Source organism: Toxorhynchites rutilus, chromosome 2 (assembly GCF_029784135.1).
Source record: "Toxorhynchites rutilus septentrionalis strain SRP chromosome 2, ASM2978413v1, whole genome shotgun sequence".
NCBI lineage: Eukaryota > Metazoa > Arthropoda > Insecta > Diptera > Culicidae > Toxorhynchites > Toxorhynchites rutilus.
This window is the reverse complement of record NC_073745.1, coordinates 180484529-180498724: the sequence shown is the minus strand read 5'-3', so window position 1 is coordinate 180498724 and position 14196 is coordinate 180484529. Positions and strand designations below refer to the sequence as shown.

The 14196-nt window shown below is 38.8% G+C and overlaps 1 protein-coding gene across 5 annotated transcripts in view; it reads left to right on the top strand.

The window, feature by feature from the left end:
• Positions 1 to 14196, top strand: part of LOC129771477 (scavenger receptor class B member 1) — a 132128-nt gene that overhangs the window by 50712 nt on the left and 67220 nt on the right. For 2 of the 5 annotated variants that reach the window (XM_055775157.1, XM_055775156.1), the window contains exon 1: positions 9609 to 9802. The exons of the other annotated variants lie outside the window; for them this stretch is intronic. The gene's annotated coding sequence lies outside the window, so the exon portion shown is untranslated. Of the gene's footprint in view, positions 1 to 9608; positions 9803 to 14196 lie in introns of those variants that run through there. 5 annotated transcript variants of the gene reach the window in all.

Below are 14196 nucleotides of genomic sequence, written 5' to 3'. Positions count from 1 at the left end.
TGCCGTATACATTTTACAGTAGTCAGAATACAGGGCTATAGTTTCACAACAACGGAATCGTGTGTTTGAACTGCTTCAAGGGTAGCAGCGCCCCGTGACAAGAGTGCCGACAAGCGCCCAATAAATGTAAATCAAGCACGGCTGGATTATGTTCTCTAGCAGTCGTTTCTGTTTCATCAGTAGAGAATCTATAAGCAAACTTAGTGTTACTACTGATTTCTGCAAATCGGCAGCTGTTGTATCTGTTACAGATATCATATTATCGTTTGCATCTTGTCTTTGTGTGCATTATTGGCTTGTTTGTCCTGTTTTTTTTTCAAAATATGTACGAGGAGTAATCGAATTAACGACGACGACGAGCAATCGAATTAATTGTAAATTGAATTGAATTAAAATATGTTCATTAACTTTTTTCTAAAAGCATTGGTACTACCAGCGAAGTGATAAATTTGAATCACGTAAAGAAGAGGAAATTTCGCACTTGAATGTTGCCACAGTGAGAAAAGGACTGCGATAGATGGATATCGTTTTGACGATTGCATTGTCAATATAGGCAACTTTCTACCTTTGTGATGGTGATAGCGAGTGCTCTTAAAATAGTGACCAACATTAAAGTTTTCCACAGAAATCGATGCAACTTGTCGCTGATGGGAATGCAGGGTTGTAGCTTGAAATTGAAGCTGAGCGAATGCATGGGAACATTTTGTACTGTGCCTGTGGATTCAAATTTTTCCACTACACGCTCAACTGTTGATCTGGCAGAACGATTATGACATGACTACATAACATGTAACAAATGGTCATTTGCATAAAAATGTTTAGACTTATTTGGATTTATTTCTAAACAAGTTCCCACAAGGCATCCCCTCCTCCCTTCCTGAGTTCGTTAGGTAATATAAGAATATTTGAATGATTCCATAAACCTAATTAGTGGCAGTTTGAGTGGCTCTACTCTGACATAAAAGCGTCTAAAATAGTATTTTTGATGTTATTGTTTCGTATATTAATTCTTAGTATGTAGTGTCCATTTTGCATGTATCAGACTACTCCCCAACATCTCACGTGTTCCAAACCCCCTTTTCCAATTGTTTATATGTAATACCTTCAATTTAGTGTTCCATAAATCAGTTGTAGATAGTTCGAGAAACAAAACCGCGTTTCAACTTATCCCGTTTTACGGGACAAGTTGAATCAATGTATATGAAAACTAAACATTTTAAAAATATATATGTTTAGAAACATCCAGTATCAATCTCTATTTTTTATCGAAAGTCATCTGTCATACCTTGTACATGCTGCAAACGGATTTCAATTTAGTGATTTAATGATTTTTTAATATAACTTTCAAGTTGAACTTCGAAAAAATCGTTTCAACTTGCCCCGGTGTACCTTACCACTGGGTGCATGCGTAAAGCGCTCGCTCGAACTGCAAAAGAAGCGTTTGTTCATACGGACACTGTGAAGAGAGGAGGTATTGCAAATTAATCCCGCCCACTTATAACTTATTGGGTGTAAGTAAACCATTCGCGATTTCTAATACTCATTACTCCAACTAGCAAGCAATAGACAGTTTCTCTGATGTCACACATATCGGTTTTGCTCGATACAAACTTCAACAGCAATATTATTTCGGAGGATCGAACGAAATCATTATCGAAAACTATTGGTCAACCCTTTTGTCGACATTCAAACATTCGTATACTGTAAACTTTGGAGAGTGTAAATACTACATGGGCAGAAAAGTCCTGGGAATTTTTGTGAAAACAATCCTTTTTTGGGCAAAGCCGTATTTATCCCTCAACATAGATTTTTCGAGGGCAATACACTTGTTTCAAACATTTCGATTCCCTTTCTGTAGTACGAAACCTCTAAGTATCTGAAATATGCCTCAGTACCACTTTGCAGATTGCCTATTGAACTTAGGAGTATGGTAATGTATGCCACGTTTCGTCCAATGTCATAAAACGCCGAAAGAAGTCCACTCGATTATGCTTCAACAACGCCAAACCGGCTGTTGAATCATCAACGACATCCATCACGCGGATAGCTTCTTCATGTCCAAAATGTCGTGCAGAATGTATTCCACTCATTCTTTTGAAACCTCGCGTAACTTCACTTTACGATCGTTCTATACGAGTCGATACACTAGTTTCACGATTTCTGAATTCGTAGCCTCTTTTGGCCTTCCCGAGCGAGTTGCAACTGCGGTGCTTGTATGACCCATTTTAAATACACTAAACCATCGATAAACTGTTGTTCTCGAAGGAGTAGAAGTGGAATAACATTTCGTCAACTACTGCATTGATTGTTCAGGAGTTTTCCTCTTTTCCATTTTCTATACGAATGCTCAGGTAGACACAGGTAGGTAGGCAGGTAGTGTTGTTTAAACTGTAGTTTGTGAACAAAAAAAGAAATGTCATGAAACTTCACGCATAAGCTAGTGACAAATGAACCTCTCGAAATGAATACTGTTCATTTTTTAGTGGCGCCATCTGTTGAAATATCCAGGAACTTTTCAGCCCATGTAGTATAGTATTTCGGGTACCCTTGGATTGACAGCCGCCCAATACCGAAAGTTCTGCTTGTTTGAAACCCCACTCAAGTGGAAGTGGCGTGAAGAAGAATTGTCTGAAGCATTTCTTCACAAAACCTTTTGCCTGACATGATCGATTTCAATTGATTTCTGAGTTAATATGGTGTTTTAGAGATGGAACTTGAAATAAAGGTGTTCTTCAACTCATATTTCGTCCAATTATGCCCCATAAAATTGTGCTTCATGTTGCAGTCTCATGGGTTAACCACGTTCGAATTGCTTCAAGCATATCGGACCTATTCTGTGCGGGGAATGTCAAAATGTCGACTGAAGCCTCTTTGTTTGGCAATCACTGACCGATTGTTTTTTCATAAAATGCACGGATGACGAAGCCTCGATGTTCAACCGACCTACTTATTCTTCTTTGATGGCACTTACGTTCCCAGTGGAACCTCTGTCTTCTCAACGTAGGTATGACTTGCGTCATTTTCATTAGTAGTACTTAACTTATTAACTTATATTGAGGGGTGTAAATGACAACATCGATTTCTCTACATCGACTCTCTCTTTTGGTCATAACTTAGCTGCAAACACATTTCCAGCTGTATTTAAAAATGTGGAAGATAGGTCAGAGCCTCATCTATCGGATCCAATAGCAAACACAAATTGGAACGTTTTTGCAGTTGAATTATTAGCTAAAGAAAAAATTGATGAAGAGAAATCGATCAAATCACTTACACCCCTTTCCTTCTGAGCGTCTCAATTTAGGACTAGCCGGGCAAAAAGTGATAAAAGTAGATCGAATAAAAAAACTATCAACAATGACCCTTAAAAACATCCAGTTTCCTTTTGACGCTTGCTACGATCAACATGCCTACTTGTATGTATTAGAAAAAAAGTTGAAAAATCGAACATTTTTTTTAGTGAGGAGGTAAAGTGGTCACCTGTGGGGGGCATAGTGATCACTCGCACATATCACGATAGAAGGAATAGATTAATGCGTGTTTTCTTGGTGCTCCCGTGGCCGAGTAGTTAGCGTCAAACCTAACATGCCGGGGGTCGGGTTCGATTCCCGTTCTGGTCGGGGAAATTTTTCTTCAAAGAAATTTCCTCTGATTTGCACTGTGGTCACGCGTATTCTAGAGCTTGCCACTCAGAATGCATTCAAGGCGTGTTATTTGGCATAGAAATCTCAACTAAGTACTAATGAAAATGACGCAAGTAATACTACGTTGAGACGGCAGAGTTCCTCTAGGAACTTTAGTGCCATATAAGAAGAAGAAGAAGAAGTGTTTTCTTGGCCAAATTTGTTTAAATCATTATTGAAATAGTAGGTACATGTATGAAATGAGCTAAGCCTATTAACCTAGAGTCGTAATTTAAATTTTGCTCATATGTACAAAAACGTAGTAGGAAACACATAACATTCTCAATAATGAGGCTTGGTTTTGGTTGGGGTGGCATATTGTTCCTGAGTCAAAATCACAAAAGAGACCCATATAGGAACAGAAAGTGATAAGGTATATCAACTTTTGAAAACAGAACATTATCAGTTGTAATCCTCCACTGATCACTTTGCCCCCAAACAACGAAATGCGAAATAATCGCTGAAATTGAACAAAATGTCTGTTCACCTTTTCTAGAATATGTGAGCAGTCATCCGAACTGTTGATTTGACGAAAATATCAGGTCAAATAAACTTAATTTCACTAGAAATCCCTTAAGCCGGGTTCAGACGGTGCGAGTAAGCATACGAGTCGATCTAGTCAGTTACTGCAGTGCAGCTACTCACACCGTGTGAACACATCATGCCAGTTAGTGTCATCTGTGATTCAGCGTGCGAGCTACTTCAAAGTTTTTTGAATTTACTCGCACTCGTATCCCTCAAAACGTCAAAAACAGAATTTAGCGCTCGAATCAGGGATGCCAAATCTTTACATTGTCTTTACATGTCTCTATTTTTAAGATATTTGAAAATGTGCGAAGATATTTATAGACTCGAAAATTATTGGAAAAACTAATAAAACCCTCATAGTTTCTAAACGGAATCGTTGTTATTTTGTTTTGCACGCTGGCGGGGCACGTTTTCTTTTTGAGATAGTTTTATTGGGAATCTAAATATAAAATCATTATCGGGCACAATTTTCATTCAGAATTCACTCACAACTTGCAAAAAAAGTATTGTTCGAAGAAACAGAACATATATTCGATTTAAAAAAGTAGATTTTCAGTCATTATTTTAGTTTTTGAGGCGTATTTATTCCTCCTGCAAATCTACTATCATTTTCATTTCACAAATTGGTACACGAAGCTGCTGTCAAGGCGAAATAAATCAAATTTTGAAAAATCTTTTTGACTGCCATTTGTAGCACCACATACTTTCGGAATTAATTTAGCTATGGATGCTTTCGAGATTCTAAAAAATATCGACAATAATCTGAACGATATTCCAGAAGAAAGGCACATCATTTCTAGTTTCACTCTTGTAGGTATAGCATCCCTCATGAGTGTATCTTGGTGTTGTATTTGTGGAGCAATTAAATCCAACAGTTTTTTCACTTTTTCAGGTGTTATTCTCAACACTGCTCTGTCCTCTCGGGGATCATAACCATGGAGTTACTTCAATATTGTATTTGTTGCTCCTTTTCTTTGCGTCCAATTCCTGACGCCTAGGTCTAGGGGCATTTGATTCAGTTTCCATGGAAATTCTCTCAGAGAAGCTTCATAATCGTGGACTTTCACCAATTCTCAACAATTTTCTGTACAATTTACTGTCAGAAAAGCATATGATTTTCTCTCATGGCAGCTCGAAATCTTCTCGTTACAGTTTTATGGGCCTACCACAAGGCTCCTGCCTAAGCCCCCTCTTGTACAGTTTTTACGTCAATGATATGGATGATTGTCTAACTAGAGACTGCACGCTGAGACAACTTGCAGACGATGAAGTTATTTCCATCGCGGGTACTAATCCCGTCGTTCTGCAAAAGTCGTTGCAAGATACCCTGAACAATCTGTTCACGTGGGCCCTCAAGCTGGGTATCGAATTCTCTACGGAGAAAACTGAAATGGTCGTTTTTTCTAGGAAGCACGAACCCGCCCAATTCCAGCTTCACCTATCCGGCAAAACGATCCAACACTCTATGTTTTTCAAATACCTGGGTGTATATTTTGATTCTAAGTGTACCTGGGGGAGACACATTGCGTATTTGAAACAGAAATGCCAGCAAAGAATCAATTTTCTCCAAACAATTACCGGAACATGGTGGGGTGCCCATCCAGGAGATCTCATTCAGTTGTACAAAACAACGATATTATCAGTGTTAGAATATGGCAGTTTTTGCTTCCGATCAGCTGCCAGGATTCATATTCTCAAACTGGAGAGAATACAATATCGTTGCTTGCATATAGCCATGGGATGTTCGACACATACGATGAGTCTCGAAGTTTTGGCAGGAGTACCCCCGCTTACTCTTCGGTTCACAGAATTATCCTACAGATTTCTCATCCGTTGCAAGATCATGAATCCATTGGTGATTGATAACTTCGAAAATCTACTCCAACTGACTCCTCAGTCAAGTTTTATGTCTTTATACCATGAGTACCTTACCCACGACGTGCACCCTTCACCAGGCATCTCCAACCAAGTTTGCTTCCCATACTTCTGCAATTCCTCTGTCATTTTTTATTTGTCCATGCGACAAAAAGTTCATGGAATCCCAGATCACCTACGCTCCGATTCTATTCCGCCGATATTTTCGGCAGAATATGGGAAAGTTAGATCTGATAAAATGTTCTTTACTGACGGTTCATGCATAAACGGGTCCACTGGCTTCGGCATCTTCAATGAAAATTCCAGTGCATCTTTCAAACTCAAAGATCCTTGTTCCGTGTATGTCGCTGAACTGGGTGCGATATATTACGCATTAGGGATAATTGAAACATTGCCCATCGACCATTATTTTATTTTTTCAGACAGTCTCAGCTCAAAAAAAAAAGGCAATCCGCACAATGAAAGTTGATAAACGCTCATCTTATTTCCTAACAAGATGGTTGTTGATTGTACTGCTCATGACAACTCTACACGAGCTGATGATTGCGCCGGCTAGTGACCAATCTATCCTGGATTCCTCGAGTCGAGAAAGACGCACCACGCTAGATATGGGGTACAGACTAGGGGGGCGTTGCTGATTAATGGTCAGCTGCATCCTAATAGGAAGTGTCGGGCACACGTACAGATCATCGAAGACTGCAACATACCAATTATGAGAACACTTGTAATACTAACCTCGAGCCAACCGCGAGTAATCGGTTACATATTACTAACATAGTTGTAAGACAAAAATTGTCAAAATATTGGACTCCCGGCCCCGTCAGGCTAACGCCACATGTGCCTTAATAAAATATATATTTTGGAAAAAAAAAATTCCCCCCTTTTAATGACCAAATTCCCTACTAGGGGGGAATTCCCCACCGGTTGAAAATCACTGGTCTACAGTGTGTTTGAACATTTTTTAAATTTATTTTTTTTTGACGTAGAACTACGTCTTTCATTAAGGGTGCCAAATCAGAAGACATGTCACGTTTTTATGAAATAAAGTTAACGGTAATAAATATTTTTGCCGCGAACGGATTTTGACGATTTACATACTGAACGAATCGAAAATTTCCTAAGATTTTTTTGATATGCTATACATCACAATCCCCGGGTGGTTAAATGGTTAAAATTCATGAAAACTATAACGAGTAACGAAGGGGAAATTGTAAGATTTGAAGTATATGTGAACAAAAGAAAAGAAGAAGAACGAAGGGAAATAATTGCCTAGAGTTTAAACAGTGAATCTCGCTGAGGCAAACTTTCATTCTTCGTGAGGACACCGACTGGATGACATCGTTGCTGGGAGAGCTGGACGGCGAGGGATCGAATGCCTTTGTCAAGACAATGGGCTATCAATTTTCCAGGGCTATTTTGAAGACTAGGAACGAATGAGCTGCAAAAGTTTAAAGTCTCTATAATTTGAAATCATCATCACCAGGCAAATTTTGTCTGTGATTTGATTTCACGTGCCAGTAGCAAAACATACTCCACCAATGATGACAGCTACGATAATCGAGACCAGCAATATTAACGGAAAGTGCTTCTGTTGAGAAGAGCGCAAAACGGTGATAAGTGTGTGTATATTTAGTTGCTTCAAGCCATCGATATATAGATATTTGTGTGCGTACGTGCGTGCTTCATAACTCATACGTAAAAATAGTGCATCTTCGCTACGCTGAAGCCCCATTTGTATCTGCTCTCGTGTACATTCGCCCTGTCACGATGCAACAATCGCCTAATTTCCTGATGCTATGATTGACGATTGTTTGGTGGTGCAAATTATGCAGCCGTAATGATGAATATAAACAAGAAGGGGAGATAGCGGGAGAGAAATATTTGCGCTAGGATATTAGAAATGAATCTCTGCTGAGGTAAATATTCAGTCTTTTTTCCATTGTCATTGTTAACATTGATTGTTTTCGGTCATCATAAAGGCTTCGTTGGTGCCTTTGACATTGCATCAGGGCACTAAACTGACGCTATGACGCTATGGCGAAGCAGGCGTTAAGATTGTGCGTCAACAAAATATTTGGAGAATACCAAGCATTTGGAATGTGGTGCTGGAATGTTATAAGTTATTTGGGTTCGCCTGCCAGTCGCAAAACTGCCATCAACTAGGATTGCATTTACTCTAATCTTGATCATAATGAAGCAATGCCACTCTTTTCGAGGTTATTGGGATTAACAGACACAATTTATTTCGTTTATTTAGTTACCAAGAAAGTAAATGTTGTTCTAGAATTTTGTATGTGATTGGGTTTCACTTGCCAGTAGCAAAACTTTCTCCACTAAGGATAACAGCTTGGCTTATCTCGAGCATGAGAAAGTAACTTTTTTCGAGGCCAGCAATATTAACAGAAGCGTTAATTTGAGAATAGCTTAAAATGATGAGAAGTGCTTGTATTCCTAGTAGTTTCGAGCCACCAATGTATGGCCTTATATGCATGCTATGGCGAACGCTTGTTTGTCGCTTGGTTTACGTTGTGCAAATGATGCCTTGATATGCGATTCCACTAAGGCAATACTTAATTGCATTATGCAAGTATTGTCATTGTTGTTATTTCCATGTTGTGCCAAAAGTATATTGATGTAGTTATGAGATGTGGAATAATGGTGCTGGTGCAACAAGAATATAATCGAATATAGCAGAGTCCATGTCAATTGCGAAAAAAGCCACCGGAATAGCGTTCGAGGTAAATTTTCAATGCATTAACATGAAACAAATTTCATTTCATTCGATCAGCTAGTGTATTATTCTGCGAGGACAAGAATGAATCATCAATCAATTATCGTTTACTAATTCTACAACAACAACAAATTCAGGGCGATCAAATTATTCTATTAAACCGTTATTTCCAAAATTTCACATTAATTATTCTATAATTAATATCCGAAGTTATGAACAAGTGACTTATATAAAATAACAGCGTAGTTCTACGTCAACAATGCGGTCGTATCTTGGACACAACCTCCTATTTTTTTTTGTATAGAGAGAAATGTTGGACGAAGAAGATTCCCAACTTCACCGCAATAATAGGTGGATTGTTCCAAACAGTATAATCCTTTTAGTTTATTTCAAGCGCGGATCAAAAATGGACTTATTGGTTCCACCCATGTACAAGCGGTAAACTGTTGAATGATTCTATGAAACTTTCACTAGAACAGCCTTCGCTAAATACTTAGCCTCGTTTTCATTAAGCTGGCAAATGGATGTGGCGCTAATTGTTCTTCACGAAAACATGTTTAATTGAATCGACCCCGAGCGGACCTCGCTCGGATACAACCTTGACTGAAAAATGATCAAGTGGGCCTATATATACATTGAGCAAAGTGGTATCTATAAAAGCTGATCCACGAAGTCAAAGACGATCGTCGTAATAACACGAAAGCACCACAGTCGCAAATATACACGAATATATCTGCGTCTGCGTCTACTACGGATTGATTCGCGTTGCCTCAAAGCACTCACATAATGTCCGCTTCAGCTAGTTTTAAAGTGAACGTTGTAGCGTTAAGGTGTGCGCGAAACAAATCTCGGTATCGGTTACTTCGTCTTCGTCGTCGTGGTGGTTTATGCATTGCATAGTCTTTGGGGAAGTTGAAACAGACGTAATTTGTCCCCCCTTCTTCGCGTAAAGACGAAGTAGTGTTGCAATCCAATCGGAGAGTTTTGAGTATGGAGATTTTTTTTTGATGTTTCATTAAGGTGTCATGTGTACATAAAGAATTCATATATCTGATTGATTCATAGTGTAACAATTGTATGATGTTAATGAGCTCAGTAATCACGGCGAAGAAATATAAACGGATAGATGTGTCGCAAGATTTTCCTTCAGCATATTGCGAATGAAATGCAAACGTGGTTGGCGACTAACACAAACATAAACATCGAAGGCCAGTGGAGTTTAAAAAAAAAGTTAATAGTGCGATGAAAAAATAAATAAAATATGGTGACTTACCTTGTATTCTGATAATGTGGTGACTTATATGTATTCTGAGATTTTCAACAGAGGAAGCTTTGAATGAATTCGTTGTTGTGTAACATTACATGACGTTTTTAGATTTCCTGTATACAACGCAATGCCAAACAACAATTCATGACCATGAATCATCACTAGCGGCAAGGCAAAAGAACCTTATATACGTCCCATTCGTAGAGCTTTTGGTTTTCATCTTAGTGAGAATGAAGATCGGTTATTCACATTTACAGTAAATAACGTCCATGGATGCTTGATACTAACAACTATTGTCCAGCTATAGACACATCCGGCATATGTGGCATTTCCAGTATTCGTTCAATCAAATAGTTAAAAAGTGTTCGATGTTTTGATATTGAAGATGTTACCTCAGGTTTGATGTAAACTCAACGACCTCTGCAAATTAATTCGCAATAATTTACTACACTACATGTCATCATCGCTGCTCTCAACGCCCTTGCTGATAATACTAAATATCATCTACACCAAATCATCAGAAATGAGAAATAGTTGAGTGATCACTCTCAACACAAGTCTTAGTTGGTTTAATAATTCAATATGTTAATTTGTTATTCGCAAGTTAAGTAAATATATATAGGAGGACCCAGATACATTACGCTTGCTTTTGACGCACTTTTGACGCATCATAAACAAAAACAAAATATCCAGAGTACCTCATTTCCAACGTCACTGCGTTCGGCCTTCAGCTTTGTGTATTTGTGTCTTGTTTTAAAGGCAAGGCAAGCACCTCTGAAATGCATAACGACAGCGCTTCAACTGTGTATTGTGGTTAAATTCTCCAGCAGCTTCTCTCGGGGCTGTGTTGCGTGCAACGAGAGATCATTGGTGTTAACAGGTACCAATGCCGCAACACATTGCTCGTGTGTAATTTCAATTCGTAGATAAGTAACGAACTTCGAGCGCCTAAAGAGACTTGGGTGTGATTATAATGAATATCGTTTTGATTGTAGAATAAGATTTTTTTTTCCAAAAGTAGATTCTTTCTAGCGAATGCGAAATTCCGAAGCATCGATACTACTAATTTTACGACACACTGATTTAAATTCCATGGCCGAAAATATCAGAGCGGCAATTGTTCGAGACGCCTTCGTACCCCAGACAACTACTAGTCCACCATAATTTATGCTGCTTCGAGTAGAAATCCCATACCTCAGCTTAGCAGCAGAACAAAGCAATGCTGTTCGTGCAATTGTTCACTTGCATTAGCACTGTACGGCGCCTTGATTCATGTGACTGCGCTCATGTTTGTGGAGAAAACATGGTCGCACGAAAATGTATTGATTGTTTTAAACAGTGATAATGTTGAGTGCCATTTCCATTCAACGGAACGGGAAAGAATATCTACGTAACGCTAATGTTGCCAGCATTTCATATTGGGCCCGTAACATAACGTCCACGCCAACGGAGGGTAACTTGTTTTTGGGCAAAATGTTGGGTTAAAAAGTGTACTGTTTTTGGCACTGGAATGAAAATTCTCAAATTTGTTTACTTAAGCCGCTACGTCGATTACGAGCGAATGACGTAACTAAAAATCCTGCTGCCGGTTCCGTTGCGTAACTGTTACCTGTGAATGTTGCCAGGGAATTCACATGGAATAAATTTTTGACCAGAGTAGGGGAATTATGTGTAAAACCAACACTCTAAACATTTTCAAGAACTCCCATGTTTTTTTACTTCAAATTGTTACAGAACCTTTCTTGAACTGTTCCTTCAAAATCCGTTAATTGAGAATAACTCGAATTTTGATGGAATTTAAAAATCGATATTTTCAGGTGAAATGACAAAAAACAAAATGAAAACTTGTTACAATAAATTCAAAATACTAAGGGGCTATTCATGTACCATGTGGACACTTCAAGAGGGGGGAATGTTGCAAATTTTTTTTTTTTATTAATTCGTTTATTTTTACAGGCTCAGTTACTTAAATTTAAAGGAGCCGAATTCTTAAATATAATTTTAAAACTATATATATATATAAACAATTTTCTTACATCTATGGTTAGTAAGGTGGAAAACCGATTACTCGCGGTGTACTCGAGTTTAGGAGGGTGACATATTTTTAGGAGAAGGATGGGATATAAGGAAATTGTAACAATGTTGATGAACACTCATTTCATAAATCTATTCGTATATCTATAGTGTATTTACATTTCAACTTATTCTACTATTTATAGCAAGGGGACGAATTACCCGCAAAGGAAGGAAAGGAGGGTATAAGGATGTAGGGACAATCACACACGAAGATCTATAGCTTTAAGGAAAACATATATATGGGACATGTAATCGAGGTCTAACCGAGCCAACACATCTCTCACCGGCACATTGGGCTGTCTTCCTCGGGCCCGAAGGGAGTTTTCTAAATTCGATCTGGCGACCAGATACACCTCGCACGACCAAACAATGTGCTCGATGTCGTGATAACCTTGGCCACAAACGCAGAGATTGCTGCTGGCAAGATTGAAACGAAAGAGTAGTGCATCTAACGAACAGTGATTGGACATGAGTCGGGAGAAGGTGCGGATAAAGTCCCGACTCAAGTCTAGACTTTTGAACCACGGTTTGAGGCTAACCTTAGGGATAATCGAGTGAAACCACCGGCCCAATTCATCTTCATTCCACTTGCGTTGCCAGTTAGCGATGGTATTTTTGCGGACTAAAGAATAAAATTCATTGAAGGCGATTTGACGCTGATAAATATCGCCTTCAATTGCACCTACCTTTGCTAATGAGTCAGCCCTCTCATTACCCGGAATGGAGCAATGTGAAGGGACCCAGATAAAGGTAATGACATAACAGCGTCTGGATAAAGCACTCAAAATTTCTCGTATTCTCTCAAGGAAGTACGGCGAGTGCTTTTCCGGCCTCACTGAACGGATAGCTTCGAAAGAGCTAAGACTATCCGTTACAATGTAATAGTGTTCAACACTGCCGTAATTTCGCAAAGTGACGCAAGCGCCAGAGGGAAGAATTTTCAGTACGAGACTTTTTGTAAAATTGCATGTATGATCAGCATACGCGTACATTACGAAAATCTGATCTGTACAAAATGTGTACTGTTGATGCAAAAACATTGCCATCGGCTTGATTTTTTTTAAAATGCAGTTTTATTTAAGCTATGTTACCAACGCCAGTTTATTGTGGAAACAGCAAATTTTAATCGTTGTTTCCACAATCGATTGGCGTTCATCCATCAAAGTGTGCGAGAATCTGTTTCCAATTATTTTCTCAAAAATGCCGCCGTTGAGCGGAAGCATGAGAAAGCATCAGGGAGTAAAGTTCTACGCATTTTCCGACTTTGAAGCATGCGTCGAGCAGGCTAACGTAGTTGAGAACCCGATTGTAACAATTATGGACAACACCAATTTTTTCCAATCCAAAATGCAATTGAAAACATTGAAAACATTAGATAATCAATCTGAAATCATTCGATGTAAAGCTGATATAGTTTATGCGAGGGTGTTTTGAGTTTTGTTACAAGATGCTCTTAGATGGAGTATTTAGAAGAGTGCAGCTGTTTACCAATTCCGACATTTAGCCTTCAATCAACACTCAGCTTCAATCCATCCGAAAGAGAAATTAAAAGCACATGACTCTCATTATGCTAAACGTCCATTACAGAAGATGTGAAATTTGCCGTCCCTGCTCATTCATCCTGTGCTATCAGAACTGATCAAAAAATCACTTCGCATCACAAATTACATCACATCATAGGGTAAATGGCGCTTACGCCGCATCACAGTGGAAATGGCGCTTGCGCCAATCCGTTCTCCAGCTTTTATGGGATTATTTTTTCACATTTCTGTATATTTTAGCTGTTGTTTGAAAGGATCTGGTATTCTTTATCAATCTATAACAAAAAAAGTAAAATGTCAATTTTGGCGCTTGCGTCACTTTGCGAGATTACGGCAGAACAGGTCGTGAGGCGACGCTGTCCAGCGCCCAATGAATTGCTGCCAATTCAACAATATACACTGAGCAAGGATTCTGAAGACTGTGTGAGGTGCTAAAAAATTCGTTGAACACTCCAAATCCTGTGGACTCGTTTATAGTGGACCCATCAGTAAAGTACA